Source organism: Xenopus tropicalis, chromosome 2 (genome assembly GCF_000004195.4).
Source record: "Xenopus tropicalis strain Nigerian chromosome 2, UCB_Xtro_10.0, whole genome shotgun sequence".
Lineage (NCBI taxonomy): Eukaryota > Metazoa > Chordata > Amphibia > Anura > Pipidae > Xenopus > Xenopus tropicalis.
The window spans coordinates 47,813,840-47,827,042 of record NC_030678.2 but is presented as its reverse complement, the minus strand read 5'-3'; the positions used below and the strand labels follow the sequence as shown (position 1 = coordinate 47,827,042).

Genomic DNA, 13,203 nt, shown 5'->3' with positions numbered 1-13,203 from the left:
TGCAACAGAGAACTGCTGTACACAAAGGAATTTTTATGCGATTACTCAATTGAAGTGTTTTAGCAGAACAATTCCTATTAATGTCCAAGAAAGAGCATTTTCGGGCTCTTTATCATCAATGGGGTACCCGATTTACCTCAGTGGAAAAGCAACCCCATGCGCCATCACCTTAAAGGACTGAAAAAACAAAAACAATGCATTCCACTAACCACAGTAGGTGGAGGGTCTTGGGCTGCTACTGCAGAATCCTGCTTGTCACTTACAGTTATGACCACTTCCTGTGGGAGAATTAACAGACAAGCTCAGCTTTATTTCAGCCCAGACACTGAGCAAGGAAGGAGGAATATAAAAGTAGGAGATGTGTGACACTAAGGGGCAGATTGTTTAAAGTGCTAAATTAGAGCATGCAGAGTGTATTTCTCAGAGTAAGTTCTAACTTTTACCCACTGATAAATGGTTTTTTAAAATTGCCCCTTAAACAAACAGTGGGTAGAGGAATTGTCCGAGATGGGAGCTGAAACGTCAGCCTGTTTTCTTTTTAATGATGCTGATTAAAAGTCTAGTTTTTTCTTGGTGTGCATCTGTATTTTGATTTTGTGTACTACTGGCTTGGATAGCACCCAGGTTTAGTGATTAGTTTGTTTTTTGTTTGGTGTTCTTAAACCTTCAGACTTCTGGGGATAAACTTATTATGAAAATTACCAATTACTGCATCTGAGACTTAATTTACATATCGTGATGGTGCATCAGGCCATCCATTAATATAATTATTTTGGTTTTTATTTTTACTATTATCACTAGCCCATCCTTCCAGTTATTTGTTTACAATAGTACAATGGATTACTTATTTATCTGACCTGATTTATATTGGATAAATGGAAAAAACTCTAATTTTGTAGGCAATTATGAATAATATATGGTGCCGGTTTCACTTTGGGCTAAACATTAATCCTATCTGTAAAAATGGCACCTTTACTGGAGCTCCCTATAGATCCTATTCGTTCTCTGTCCCTTTTTCAAATGAAGGGTGGGCGTATCCCAACAGTCGATGCCAGAAGCACAGTAGGAGGTGGAGAGCCAATCACAGCTTTGCACTCAAAAAAGCAAAGACAGGCTTCAGTTTCCTATCAGGTCAGCTTAGCTTCTGATTAGTTCCTATCCTATCCAGTGCAGTGTACAGAGTGCCGCCAGCTCCCCTGCACATCCAGAGGATTCAGCCAGCAGGAAGTAGAACAGATGGACGGGGCTATTGGGGTTTTGGTGGAATTTCTCAATAAATAAGTCTTTTTTATAAGTACAATCCTTCTATATTTAGAAGAGTATAATTCACTGGTACATTCTTAATTTTTTTATTATATATATTTTAACACAAATAAACTGCTGTGTAGCCATGGGGACAGCCATTCTAACTGGAAAAAGAGAAAAGGCACAGGTTACATGACAGATAACAGATAAGCTCTGTAGAATACAATGGGAATTTATGTAATGTATCTGTTATCTGCTATGTAACCTGTGGCTTTTATCCTTTTTTCAATTTAAATGTCTACTCCCATTACGGTGTTGTTTATATAAAATCAAACATACAACTTTTACCAGTGCAGGGCAATAGTACATAATATATTATTTTGATACACTTTGATTTTTTTGTGGTACTGTTCCTTTAACACCATTTTCACATCTGGTCTTAATGAAGAACACACACTGTCCTGTTTCTAGGACACAAGATAAATAAGTAATGGCAGACCAAGTGATTGGTCTGTGCTAAACAGTAGCATGGAAGCAGCTCTGCTAAGAACTATAGTGGCAGGTTTGTCTCTTGGTCACAGTACAGTAGCTGTTAAGTACATTTTCAGTTTTAGGGGCAGATATATCAAAGTGTGAGATTGGAGCTCACCTCAGTAAAATTCACCCACTAAAAATCCCATAGGAATAAATCGTGTAGTGGAATTTTATTGTGATGAGCTCTAAATACACAAATAAATCTTATGAAGCCACGGTGCTTAATTCAATGATGGTTGATCTTACAGAAACCTGTAGGCAAAGTTGACCCAGGAATACTGATCAGGGGAAAAGATTGATTCTATATCAATTGAGAGAAACAGGAATATCTACACAAAGGAGGACTTGCAACTCAAACATACTTTGAGGTGCAGATAGAGGCCCTTCCCTAAGGCTGATGTCCCAAGGAGTGGTTTAGTTGCCAGCAATAGATCTCTACTATTGCAGGCGAAATGCCTTTCCACCATCAGTTTTCCTGCAGAAAATCATGTCATTGGCATGTCATTGTCTGTGCCTGCCTACCTTGATGCTCAGTATTGTCATACATCATATTATCTTTATCTCAGTATTCCATATCTTTTATACCATTTGCACACAGCAAATACAGCAGTCATATTATTCTTAGTTTAAAGGGTAGTCTTTTATTTATTTTTTCCAGTACTGGAAATGTTTGAGAAAGTTCCCAAGAACATACCATTTCTCACTCACACAACAGACTTCAGACCATACTGGTCCTCCTGAACAACATGATGAATAACCTGGAAAACCATGCTGGGCCCCAGTATTAATAATCAAAATAAATAGTGGCAGCAAGCAATGTTTCTCATCTTTAGCACACAGAACTTCTGGTTGCTAGCTTGAAACAAACTTAAAACAGATTTACAAACATTTCACAGTAAATTGTAAATCACAGATTGAGATATATTGGACAAAAGATATGCAAAAACGTTGGTAGTATCTAATAAACCACTTCAATAATCTATTAATTTCTGAAGAACTCCATAGATGATCACATTATCTAGTTAAAGGTGGTCTCTTCTAGCTGAAAAAACAGATGTGATCGGGTAATATAAATACTGCAACAAAAGCCATCAAAGCAGATTTGTGAGATATTTTCTTTGTAACTTCAGATTTCTAAGGCCTCATGTACACTACAATATATGCTGTATCTATCAAAAAGCCCAATCACCCTATCATCTCTTTCCATTTAAATGAATGTAAAATGATCTGCCTATTGCAGTAGCGATGTTTAAGTTAACAAATTGCCAACAAACCAACCAAACATTCTGGAAATGTAAAATAGCAGGCATGAAACTGTTAAAGGCATACCAATCCAAAATATTCAAACTGCTTAAAGTAATTGTTGATATTCATACAATTTAGATACTTGACCAAATATGCCGGTTTGCAACTTTTGGTTGCCACTGAAATAAATATAAACTATAGTACCAAATTAACATTACAGATCCACTGGATATAACAAGCCCACACATCATGAAAAATGGCAGAATCTTGTTTGATACAAAAAAGAAAGCGAAAAATCCACCTTCGTTGCAAAATTGTCATCTATACAAAGACGTTGAAAATAAAAACATTTCAGTGAAAAATGGAAAAGCAAAAATCATACTGTCATGAGAAAACACATCAGTTAATAGAGCTTCTCCCACAGAATCCTACATTGAAATCTTTTTTTCAAAAACAAAAGCAGATTTTTATTTTTTTTTTATTTTATTTTGACATTTCACATGGGGCTAGCCATATCCTTCATTTCCCAGGGTGCTACAGCCATGTGACCTATGCTCTGACAAACTTCAGTTACACTTTACTGCTGAGCTGCAAGTTGGAGTAATATCAACCCTCTCCCTTTACCCCCAGCAGCAGAACAATGGAAAGGTAGCAACTTCCAATAGATATCAGAATAGCATTCAATAGTAAGAAATCCAAGTCCAGCTTGGGACTCCTCCAGTTACATGGGAGTAGGAGAAACAATAGGTTATCTGAAAGCAGTTCTAATGTGTAGTGCTGGCTCCTTCTGAAAGAAGATTGCTGCCTACACACTGGAAAAAAAATACATTTGTTGGTTCAAGAATACAATTTTAAATGGTAGAGTAAATTTGCTATGTAAACAGTGTAATTTAGAAATAAAAACACATAAAAATCATGACAGAATCCCTTTAAGAATCAAGGATGTGGCTTTATTTAGAATTAACCAATCACATTTAGTATTATTTCAAACAGACATCAATAAAAGCGAATGAAAAAATGAAATGAATGAAAAGAATATTCTCATACTCCAAAAAACCATAGTCCACAGAGAACTTTCAAAACATCAAAGGAAAACATCAATGAAAGGTATTAGGACAGGGGTATGAAAAAAGTATGCAATTCATTAAACATTCCATGAAGAACGGTGAAGATAATTATCAACAAGTGCAAATAATATGGCTCAGCAGTTACTGTACCAAGATCACCACGTCCCTCTAAGATTGATGAGAAGACAAGGTGAAAACTGGTCAGAGAGGCCACCAAGAGGCCCTTGCCCTTAATATATTTTTACCCTTACATACATACAAAATCAACATAGCAACAGCTTCACAAAGGAGCAGCAAGATTCTGGAATGGCCCAGCTAGAGCCCAGACCTAAATTGGAAAAACTGTGGGGTGACCTTAAGAGAGCTGTAATAAAATCAAAAGGTGCTTCAAAAAAGATCACAGTCCATAGAATCTGACAGCAGAATGGAGCTAGATTTAAATCCTAAATAGCAACATTCTAATACATTTCCAACCCTAAAAATAAACCAGTGTATTTTAGAAGGTGTTTTAGAAATAACATTGCCCTTAATTATTATCATTCACTCAAATTCAGCAGAACTGCCAAATAATCATTCCTTGGGGCAGGTTTATCAAAGTTTGAAATTAGAGCTCACCACATTAAAATTCCCACACTCTCTATACATTCCTATGGGATTTTTAGATGTGTTTATCAAATGGTGAACTTTCACCCAATGATGAATTTTTAGAAGTGTATCCATCATTGGGAGAAAGTTCACCATTTGATAAACACATCTAAACATCCCATAGGAATGAACAGAGAGTGTGTGAATTTGTGGTGAGCTCATACTTAAATAAATTTGTCCTTTGTGTAAATTTGGATGGATAACTTTAGTATTTACTTGCCATTAGGGTGAAGACACGCAGAGCAACTTATTAGCAGATACTTGTCTTGGCTACTAAATGCCTGAAAATCCCCCTGCCATAGACAATACTGAGAATTGCCTCTGCTAAAACACATATTGAGACAATTACCAGTAAATGATCAGCATTTTTGTAGCTGCTACTAGTAGCCCCATGTGTCTTTACCCATAGGCAGTTAAAAAATAGGATCATCAGCACAATTATTATTTATAACTGTGTGAAATATCGCAGAATACCACTGCTAAGGCTGGACTAGTGGCCAGGACACTACATTGTACCTCTTGTTGCTAGAAGGCTCAATTGCTAGAGCAAAAGAGGTTCACTTAGGTAATGCCACCTGAGAGAGAAAAAGCAGAAAGGTGGAGAAAGAGAGAGAGAGGGGGGGCAAGTCTATTAATTATTGCAAAGTGAATACAAACTGGCCCCATACCTGGAAAAAGTTTACAAAACCCCAAAGAGAGACAGACCCTGAACTTGTTCAGACTGAATGCACCAAGCCTGGAATTCAAAGCGGAAGGACAAATACAGTCTGAGAGTGATGTGACCAGGAGTGAGTGGAAGATGTTCATTTGTTATGCAGCAGAGGGGGGGGGGGGCACTCACTTCTTGAGACTCTCCAATCACATACCAGACTTCACTTCTGTAGAAGGGAAGAGGAAATTCCACATTCTACTGGGAGAAGCAGCAAACAGCAAAACTGTAACAACATGTTACAGATTGTCAAAGACTGTGACGGGACATTATCAGGAATATGGAATATTTGCCCATAATATTTTTCAAGATTTGTCCCCCTCTATTTTCCTATAACCAGGTACTCTCCCCCCCCCCCCCCGCCCCACTACAATATCCTACCTGCTTTGGCAATGAGAACACAGGAGAGCTACAGCAAACAGTGGAATAACAGCCAGGTGAATAATGCCACACCTATATAACAATGCCCATCTTAAAAATCACTAGCCTCTAGCATGGCATGTGCTGCAGGGCTAGTCAACAAAACCAGAATGCATGTAACATGGCCGAAAGCAAGAAAAAAGTTTAAATGCCCATGAAAATCAAATACATACTATAGCTGCTTAACAGCAATTAGTACATTTATATTTGAATAAAATATTGAGATACCAGCTTGATAACAATTTATACTATTATACTATACAGATAATATTTAATATAACTTTTTAAAGATGCAATGATAGAACAACTTTCAAAGCATTAATCAGGCACTGCATTGTAGGAGTGGCTTTCCATAAGACAAAGAATGAGCTTTATTTAAAAAAATAAAAACAAAGAAAACAAAAGAGTAAGGATAAACCACATTAAAACCACTGGGTAAAGGGTTTGTCACTCCTGGACAGAAATTTTAAAAAAAGCTTTCTGTAAAGCAAAAGTAGAAAATAGGGTATTAGTGTATACAAAATGTTAACCCTTCTATGTAAAGTAACAATGCAGAGCATTCCATTACTAATATACTAATATAAAATATCCTAACATTTAATGAACTGTAAAAGTTCACGGATAATCTGGCAACATACCTTTAACCAAGCAATTGATGCAGAGGAAATCAGAAGTAATAAAAATATCTCAGCAATTAAATGTCACAATGTGGGTATATGGTGTTTTACAGAGCCTTTGTTGTAAAGTCCAAGCATTTGGATATCCAGGAAGCAACATTTCACCACTGATAACGAAAATGGAAGTAAACAATGTTTTTTTGTTTTACTAAATAGCTCAAATTCAACCCAAAACTTAAGGTTTATATAGTGACATTTTAGTCAGGCTGAGATGCTAGAATCCCTTTAAAACACTGTGGAGAGTTTACTGTCACCAGACAAATAAAACAATAAATATTTATTCTCCACATAAACAAGATAAAATATAAAACAATTGTCTGATAGTATTAATTATATAAAGTAAAACCTCAACAAGTGTATAGAAGAAAAAAAAAAGCAAAAGCTTTGTTTAAAAGAAATTTTCAGTTTCTTAATTGCTCAGATTTAGTCACATAATTTGGTACTGTGAAGCTGTGTAATCCTGAATGATGCCAAATACACTATTTTAGCAGAGCTGCAGAGCCAAAGCATCGCCTCTGCCTCCTTACTCCACCCAGTTTCCTCTCTGTCCCTGTTTGACGGCGGTGCGCAGTATCCTTTATTATGAGCCCAAAAAAAAAAAAAAAAACCAGACAAACAACAAAATCGCTTCTATCCAATTGAACACATTGGGAAGCATCTAAACACACACATCTATATTATAAATATTTTAATTATCGAGATAGAAATATAGAAACTATGTTTTCTCTTCCAGAATACTAATGGTTAAGGATAAATTGCACAAGAACCATCAGCAACATGCAAACACAGGGCAGTTTTACAGCACTCAAAGATGAACACGCAACCCATAAAAAAATAAAATAAAACAGGGTTACAAATGCCTAGTCATGATTAAAATTCCTGGCGTAAGCAATATATTGTTCATTTGTTAATCTGAATGCCTTACATAGGCACACATGACAGAGATTTAAAAAAAAAAAACAGCTTTTCTAGAGAAATAACAAAGCATGGATTTAAAGAAAAATAGCACTTATCACCTTTAGAAAACCAAATGAGAGAATGGATGTCAGATTTATAGCAGACTTATTGATCTGCTAAAACATTAGGAGAAAAGATACCCATGTTTTACAAAATAAGTATGAAACATTTGTATCCGGATGACTAGTGCAGGTAATTACCATTAGTTTCAGCCATCATAATTTCCCATGTGTCAATCCCAACTCTTGCTGCAAGCCTTTCAAGTGTCTGACTTGCAACATGTACACACCTATACAGCATCGCATAATACACATAGCCCTTTATGGACTTAACCCATCATCCCTATCCTTGGAGACACCAGGGCATGACAATGTAAATGAATGTTATCATGATGTGAGCACTCAACTATAAAAGTTATATGTCAGAAGACTTAAATGGCAGCACTTGCATGACACAAAAGATGACAAATGTCACTTCTAGGCCCACCCCCCTGTTTTTCTTGATGTTCCGCACAAGAAGAGGCCCTTATGTAATGCTGTTTAGAGATGTAGCCTTGTCCAGATGGTGAAGACATCCCCGTTAGCAAGATGTTGCAGGAAGAATTAAAAATAACATAATACTGGAAAAGGTGCGGGGGCGGGCGTGTACAAACATGGAATGCCCCTGCCACACACGAGTTAAATTGATACACAGCAGTTATCTCGTTAAGGTGAAAGTCCTTTTATTAGTAAACGGCTTATCAAATGAATCAACTGAATCCACATTATATGCTTTTAACTGAAACTATGCATTTATGACACAGAAGTGAAATTGAAATTCATTTCCACAGAAACATTCATGTGCCCCCCAGGCACAGCTGGCTGAAAGTTGCAGTTCAACGACAATTAGTAGGCCACAAACACACACATCACTGCAGCAAAGAATCATATAAATAAGGGCTAGTAAATCATTAATCAAGGGCACAACAGACATCAAACCTGCAGCTCTAAACAAGTGGGGGTACCAGACCATCCCTTGATGCTTATAGCATATACATGTCTGAGGATTCACTGATTGTGATGTCAAAGACGCCCTACCCTATGTTCTCCAGTTGCTGCTGAACTCTAACTCCCACCATCCTTTGACAGCTGGGAAAAATGGTTCTGCAATAGCAGGAGGTGCAGGTTTTATAGCCAAGCTACAGCATTAGTAGGCATGTTGCTGTAATGTACCATTAAGGCGTCTTGTTTAAAGCGATGATCTGGCAAACTGCACCCCCACCCCTCCACAAACAACACCCACAAGCACCCCTATTATAAGCCTTCCAAGCAGAAGACTGGGGGAAGCAGCTCATGAAACAGCTGGGAAGGTGCAAGCAGGAGATCCTTGCCTAAAGCTTTCCTGTTCCACCCCCCTGCGGGCTAGGAACAGTAACGGCTGGCCGCCATTTTGAGAAAGTGAGAGAGAGGAGAAGATGAAGGAGGGAGGGGAGGAGGCGGCGGCAGCAGCAGCAGCAGCCACATCGTCAGACAAGGCCTTGCATCCCGCCTCTCTCCCGCCCGGTGATCTAGCCGGGCACTTACCGTGCAGGGTTATCCCAAGCACACAGCGGGAGAAGGATTTCTTCTCATGGCCGCCGGGCAGCTCCCCTGGGCAAGGTCTCTGGAAGGGCGGGGGATGAGGCTCCCAGTTAGAGCCTGACGAGGTGACAAGAAATCAAATAAATAAAAATAAAGAGCTTGGGTGTGGAGGTCGGCGGGGCTCGCTTGTATGTACGTTGTTTCCTGTCAAATTGCACTGAATCCGTCTTCTCTGCAGCTATTCCTTTCTAAGGGTCCGTGCCTCCCTTTCTTCTCCGTGGTTTCCGCCGGGGCTCTCAGGGAAGCCGCCGCCGCCACCGTGCTGTCAGCGAAACGGAGCTCAGGAGCGCGGTGACGTCATATCAACCGCTGAAGGAGAGGAGGAGGAGGGAGCGACCGGCCGGCTGTGGGGAGTGGGCTTGCTTAATCGGGAACCGCGCCTGCGCCCTAGCGGCGGCTGCCTAGGCGTGGACGAGGAGGGGGAGAGATGGGGAGGGATGACAAAGGCAAATGACGCAGGGAAGGCGGAGAGCGCAGGCGCCATTATGACGGAAGAGGGAGCATGCTTGCCCTTCGCGTTCACGTGAAAGGAGAGTTTGTTTGTGCAATTCCTGCGCTCCCCTGTGTGACAGCTGTCTCTGTGTGCGTGAGAGTCAGTACTCTGTATGTGTGTGTGAGAGAGTCAGTACTCTGTATGTGTGTGTGAGAGAGTCAGTACTCTGTATGTGAGAGAGTCAGTACTCTGTATGCGTGTGAGAGTCAGTACTCTGTATGCGTGTGAGAGAGTCAGTACTCTGTATGTGTGTGAGAGAGTCAGTACTCTGTATGTGAGAGAGTCAGTACTCTGTATGTGTGTGAGAGAGTCAGTACTCTGTGTGTGTGAGAGAGTCAGTACTCTATGTGTGTGAGAGAGTCAGTACTCTATGTGTGTGAGAGAGTCAGTACTCTGTATGTGAGAGAGTCAGTACTCTGTATGTGTGTGAGAGAGTCAGTACTCTGTATGTGTGTGAGAGAGTCAGTACTCTGTATGTGTGTGAGAGAGTCAGTACTCTGTATGTGTGTGAGAGAGTCAGTACTCTGTGTGTGTGTGAGAGAGTCAGTACTCTATGTGTGTGAGAGAGTCAGTACTCTATGTGTGTGAGAGAGTCAGTACTCTGTATGTGAGAGAGTCAGTACTCTGTATGTGTATGTGAGAGAGTCAGTACTCTGTATGTGTGTGTGAGAGAGTCAGTACTCTGTATGTGTGTGTGAGAGAGTCAGTACTCTGTATGTGTGTGTGAGAGAGTCAGTACTCTGTATGTGTGTGAGAGAGTCAGTACTCTGTATGTGTGTGAGAGGTTGGGAGTCAGTACTCTGTATGTGTGTGAGAGAGTCAGTACTCTGTATGTGTGTGAGAGAGTCAGTACTCTGTATGTGTGTGAGAGAGTCAGTACTCTGTGTGTGTGTGAGAGAGTCAGTACTCTATGTGTGTGAGAGAGTCAGTACTCTATGTGTGTGAGAGAGTCAGTACTCTATGTGTGTGAGAGAGTCAGTACTCTGTATGTGTGTGAGAGAGTCAGTACTCTGTATGTGTGTGAGAGAGTCAGTACTCTGTATGTGTGTGAGAGAGTCAGTACTCTGTATGTGTGTGAGAGAGTCAGTACTCTGTATGTGTGTGAGAGAGTCAGTACTCTGTGTGTGTGTGAGAGAGTCAGTACTCTATGTGTGTGAGAGAGTCAGTACTCTATGTGTGTGAGAGAGTCAGTACTCTGTATGTGTATGTGAGAGAGTCAGTACTCTGTATGTGTGTGTGAGAGAGTCAGTACTCTGTATGTGTGTGTGAGAGAGTCAGTACTCTGTATGTGTGAGAGTCAGTACTCTGTATGTGTGTGCGTGAGAGTCAGTACTCTGTATGCGTGAGAGTCAGTACTCTGTATGTGAGAGAGTCAGTACTCTGTATGTGAGAGAGTCAGTACTCTGTATGTGTGTGCGTGAGAGTCAGTACTCTGTATGTGTGTGTGAGAGAGTCAGTACTCTGTATGTGAGAGAGTCAGTACTCTGTATGTGTGTGTGAGAGAGTCAGTACTCTGTATGTGAGAGAGTCAGTACTCTGTATGTGAGAGAGTCAGTACTCTGTATGTGAGAGAGTCAGTACTCTGTATGTGTGTGCGTGAGAGTCAGTACTCTGTATGTGTGTGCGTGAGAGTCAGTACTCTGTATGTGTGTGAGAGAATCAGTACTCTGTGAGAGCGTCAGTACTCTGTATGTGTGTGAGAGAGTCAGTATTCTGTATGTGTGTGTGAGAGAGTCAGTATTCTGTATGTGTGTGAGAGAGAGTCAGTATTCTGTATGTGTGTGAGAGAGTCAGTATTCTGTATGTGTGTGTGTGTGTGAGAGAGTCAGTACTCTGTATGTGTGTGAGAGAGTCAGTACTCTGTATGTGTGTGAGAGAGTCAGTTCTCTGTATGTGTGTGAGAGAGTCAGTACTCTGTATGTGTGTGAGAGAGTCAGTACTCTGTATGTGTGTGTGAGAGTCAGTACTCTGTATGTGTGTGAGAGAGTCAGTATTCTGTATGTGTGTGAGAGAGTCAGTATTCTGTATGTGTGTGAGAGAGTCAGTACTCTGTATGTGTGTGAGAGAGTCAGTACTCTATATGTGTGTGAGAGAGTCAGTACTTTGTATGTGTGTGAGAGAGTCAGTACTCTGTATGTGTGTGAGAGAGTCAGTACTCTGTATGTGTGTGAGAGAGTCAGTACTCTGTATGTGTGTGAGAGAGTCAGTACTCTGTATGTGTGTGAGAGAGTCAGTACTCTATATGTGTGTGAGAGAGTCAGTACTTTGTATGTGTGTGAGAGAGTCAGTACTCTGTATGTGTGTGAGACAGCACCCATGTGTGTATGTGTGAGAGAGAGACACACACTTGGCCCCTTATGCGTGTCGCGGCTGTACGTTTCCACTCCACGCCCTTGTGCTAGAATATATATGTATCTTAGGGTATGTATGTAACCCTCTTTTGCCTGTAATACAGACAAGTCCTGCTGGGTTGGATTAGCACATAGGACACATTAGACCATTTTACGATGGGCCTTCACTATATGGAAGAGGATGTATGGATGGTGTTGTTGCACTGCACATCCCACTGCCAGATATAATAAAGTAAATGTAAAAATAAGGACTCCAGAAGAACAATTTAATTTGTCTAAGATGAATGCTTCACAGGGTTAGATATAGAAATACTCAAATGCAGCTGTAAAGTGCTAGAATGGCAGATTCAAAAGATGATAAAGGCAGAGTGCTGATGTGCCACTGTGGAGGGTAGCATGGTTAGCAAATGAATGTCCTTAGGGTTTACACCTTAATGGTCCAGAAATCTCAAGAAGCAGACGTGGATCAGGGAGAACAAAGCTAAGCCTGATACCTTTGTCACTACTATGGTCCCTTAACTAAGGCAGCAGAGCATGTTAGGAGAATACGCCCTGCTATCTCTCCTAGTTGGAGCAATAAACTGCTCTTGTAAGCAATAACAAACTATTTCGCATTCCTAGAACATGCCATTACAAAAGATATCCTGCACTTGCTAAATGCTTGTTCATAGGGTTCCTGCTCCCCGACTTCACTAGAGATGATGGCTTCTCTAGGGCAATGGTGCTTTACTGGGGCCTTGTTGATTCCAGGCTCAGTGGAACATCTACCTGGTTCAGCAGATACAAGCCAAAGAAGAAGTACCCACCTCCTGCTAAACACTATACTACAGTGTGCAGGAAGTGGTCATAAGGCTTATTGCCAATAATAAACAATATGTAAATATAATCAAAGATACAAGGGCTTTTGCCTAGTAACTACAAACAAGGAAGTGTAGGCTTTAAAGCCATAGCGGCATATTAACCCTATGGGTTCCTAAACATACAGTGGAGGAAATAATTATTTGACCCCTCACTGATTTTGTAAGTTTGTCCAATGACAAAGAAATGAAAAGTCTCAGAACAGTATCATTTCAATGGTAGGTTTATTTTAACAGTGGCAGATAGCACATCAAAAGGAAAATCGAAAAAATAACTTTAAATAAAAGATAGCAACTGATTTGCATTTCATTGAGTGAAATAAGTTTTTGAACCCCTACCAACCATTCAGAGTTCTGGCTTAGACACTTCTACTCAATTAGTCA

The 13,203-nt window shown here is 40.1% G+C and overlaps 1 protein-coding gene across 1 annotated transcript in view; it reads right to left on the bottom strand.

Annotated features, from left to right (window-relative positions):
* pafah1b1 (platelet activating factor acetylhydrolase 1b regulatory subunit 1) overlaps window positions 1-9,347 on the bottom strand; it is a 47,790-nt gene extending 38,443 nt beyond the window's left edge. The window contains 1 exon segment of the mRNA NM_205830.1: window positions 9,062-9,347. The gene's annotated coding sequence lies outside the window, so the exon portion shown is untranslated.
* Between the last annotated feature and the right edge of the window lie 3,856 nt (window positions 9,348-13,203).